Genomic DNA, 3,564 nt, shown 5'->3' on the forward strand with positions numbered 1-3,564 from the left:
TGGCCACCTTATCCGTTAGACTCCTGAGAAAAATGACCAAGTGGTGTGTCTGTAAATTAAAACCCCATCTTGCGATTAGGTTTGGTTTATAAAAGATGATATCTGGAAATTGAGCTTTTAAGATTTTGTTAGCGTCTTGTCTGTGTATTTGTATGGGTGTCCGTGTATATTGTAAATGTGAAATGCTTTCTCTACCTCTGTATTCCTAAAATTAATTTGTAAGGGAGCTCTAGTTGGCTTAAAAGCAAGCACTTATAAGAATTGGGCATTCTAAAACTCAGAAAAATGGGAACTGACCCAAACATCTTTCAAGTTTATGTGGTCTGGGAAAATATTTGGTATTAAAGCTAATTTCAGGTTGTTAGTTCTATTAAAATGGACCTGTCTTTAGAGTTGTCAGCAATATATGTAGAACTTCCGTTCTGCCTGTGTTCACTGCAAGTCAAGGAGGTTCCTGTTCTATTACAAAATTTGTCAGGAAAGAAAAAGTGTTGGTATTGGTCTATCACCATTTTTGTTGTTGTTGTTTTAGTTTTTTTGTTATTTTAGTTTCTATTTTGTTCATTTGGGTTTGTTTGGGGTTTTTTTAGAGAAAAACCTTAGTACTTTGTCTAATGCCTAATGAGGTTTTATGGGTAATCTAAGAACAAATAAACAACCAAATAACTTAAATAAATGTCATTCAGACTACCAGAAATAATAAGGGAAATAACTCTGCAAGCAAAGTGAGACTGGTTGTTTAAAGAGGGAAAACTTAGGACAAATTCTGATGTAAAAAGGAAAGTTGAGAAGATTTGTGAGAAGGGAATCTTTGGAAAGGAATTTTTTGCATGGCTGAGGCTAAGATTATGGAGGCTAATATGTAAAAAAAAAAAAAGTTGATTTTGGAGTGATCAACACCTGGGGAAAAGAAGGGCGAGTAAGAGATCTCCAGCTGTGATACAATAGCACCAGAAGTCTTAACTGATTCTCTGGGGAGTTCTAAAGTAGGCTCACCCTTGGGAACCATCCTAAGTTAGAGCAAAACTCCTGCACTTTTATAATAGTCATGGTATGTGACCAGCTGAGAAGAGGGCATGACCTTGGCAAGGCAGCTGTCTTCAGTCAAGGCAATCCTTGATGATCTCTGAGAGTTGAGGACTGTTGGCTGCCTTTCTCCAGCTGAAAGCCCTACATTCCTGATGGAGATTCTGATCAGAACCTCCTATATCAACATGGAAGATGACAAGCAGGGAAACAGAGACCACATAAGTTTGCTTAATTCATCTTGTTGGAATGCATGAGTTTTAATGTCAGAAGTATACTGGTATAAGATGGTGTTGTAGACTCTGAATCTAAAATTCTCTCTTGTCTAGCAAAACCGTGGGATGCAGGATTGAAAGTGAGAGATGGCTAATGTCCAGGAAAAGACAAGAGCCCCGAATAAGGGCCCTTGCCCCGCTTTTATTAGGATCAGAAGGCTTACAAACATGGTGATGGACGTGCATAAAGGGACAATGAATCTGTGAATATTAACTTGTGGACGTGAGGGAAAGGGGGTCTTGAAGATACTCCTGGTTTGGGTTAATATAAAACAGAATCCAGGTGCTGGGTAGTCAGGAGGAGGGTTGTTTCCAGCCGACAGGAGGCAGCACCTCTATTTACCTTAGCCAGCCTCGGGGATGAAACAGGGGGAAATAACCTCAGGGTTGACAAGGCACCTTTTCTTTTTTTAACCATCTCGGCTCTGGGCTGCTTTGCCTGCAGTGCAAAGGTCCATAGTCCAATTCACCAATTTACCTAACCTGGCCCTATCCTCCTGAGAAAGCAGCTTTCTGCCGTAGTACTAAATTGGGGGTGCTTCCACCCTGAACATCTAATCTTGTTTATTTCATATACCTATGTATTGGGCACCTTTGCACTGTACCTATTTTAGGCCTTTGCCTCTCCCTCCCTATTCTGGGGGCTCTGCACCCCCTCTCTATTTCTGGTACCTTTGCACCTTCCTATTCTAGGGGTGCCTTTGAACCCCCCTATTCTTGGGGTGCCAATCTGGTTTACCCAGACTCAGGTGTGAGCATTTTATGGCTTTGTATTTCTTTATGCCTTGTTAACCCATTGGTGTAAGCCCAGGGGATTGCTAAACTTATCCCCCACAAGATGGCAGTTTGACTTTTCTCCCTGTTAAAATGAGTTTTCTTGGATTACTGGTCTAAGTTATAAACAAAGGTTATTCTATATCTTTAATCTGCCTAGAAAAACAAAGTTTCTATTAAAGTTGAATCTTCTCAACATTAAAAGAGCTAAGTTTTGTCGACAACTATACAACTCTCTAAATTTGCCTCTAGAATCTTATTGCCACCTTGGATAAATAGATAACTACATTTTGTAATGATCTAAATCTTATTTAGGCATGTGCTTTAAAATCTTGTGGATATTTCAGAAATACTTTCCAAATTAACTTTGTGACCACTCTAGTTACTTCCAGATGAAGACTGGGGTTAAAGGAAGGGAATATTTCTGCACTCGTTGAGAAATATTCCTTAGTTCCAGGTTGAAACCCAGCATTCTGCAGTTCCAGGATTTGTGAATTCTTGTACTGGATTTTATCCAAGGCCTTAGAGGGGATTGGTTGTACCCAAGTAGTACTTACTGATTTCTTGAGATGATCTCTCCCCCACTAAATAGTACTTTCATGTCTGTCAGAAGCTTATTGGTCCAAGCAGTGTTCTTTTTGATGTTCTCCTTGCTAACAGCATGTAGGGAACCTGTGGTTTGTGGTGGGACCACCAAACAGCAGTATGTCACCCATAACGGTGCATTGATGAATATGGTTAATCATTTCTTCCATAAGATACTCTGAGATAAGGGTTTGTTAGATTTCCAGCTGGCTTTAGAGGCAGCGTGGTGTCCATATCCCCATTCTTTAGCTCTTCTGAGGTCCTCTCATCCTCCTTGGAATATTGGGGTTAACATTTAGAGGGTTTGGGAGTCTTTGTACAGGCTGCCAACTTGGCTTGATCTGCCCAATTGTTCCCTTGGGCAATCATATAGCAGCGGATAATAGCTGCTGGGTCACCACTGCATCTAGCTCTTCATTGTCCTTGATCTGTAAAGCTCTCATCTGTAAACCTCTCAAGATCTGGATTTCTGGGTATTAATTTTGTATCCTTTTCTGAATTCATTTATTACTTCTAGTAGTTTTTTGGTGGATTCTTGAGGATCGTTTTATGTACAGTATCATGTTGTTTGCAAATAGTGACAATTTTACTTCTTCTTTACCAATATGGACATCTCTTACTTCTTGTCTTCTTGCTATGTCTAGGACTTCAAGTACTATGTTGAATAAAAGCGGCAAGAGAGGAAGCTCCTGGGTGGCTCAGTCAGTTAAGCATCTGACTCTTGATTGTGGCTCAGGTCATGGTCTCACGGTTTATGCGATTGAGCACCACATTTGCATGGGTGGTGCAGAGCCTGCTTGGGTTTCTCTCTCTCTGCCTCTCACTGCCCCTTCCCCACTAACGTGCACAGTATCCTCTCTCTGTCGGCCGGTGTCTCTGTCGGCCGGTGTCTCTGTCGGCCGGT

Source organism: Herpailurus yagouaroundi, unplaced genomic scaffold, assembly GCF_014898765.1.
Source record: "Herpailurus yagouaroundi ecotype Mexico unplaced genomic scaffold, PumYag 161, whole genome shotgun sequence".
In the NCBI taxonomy this organism is placed as follows: Eukaryota; Metazoa; Chordata; class Mammalia; order Carnivora; family Felidae; genus Herpailurus; species Herpailurus yagouaroundi.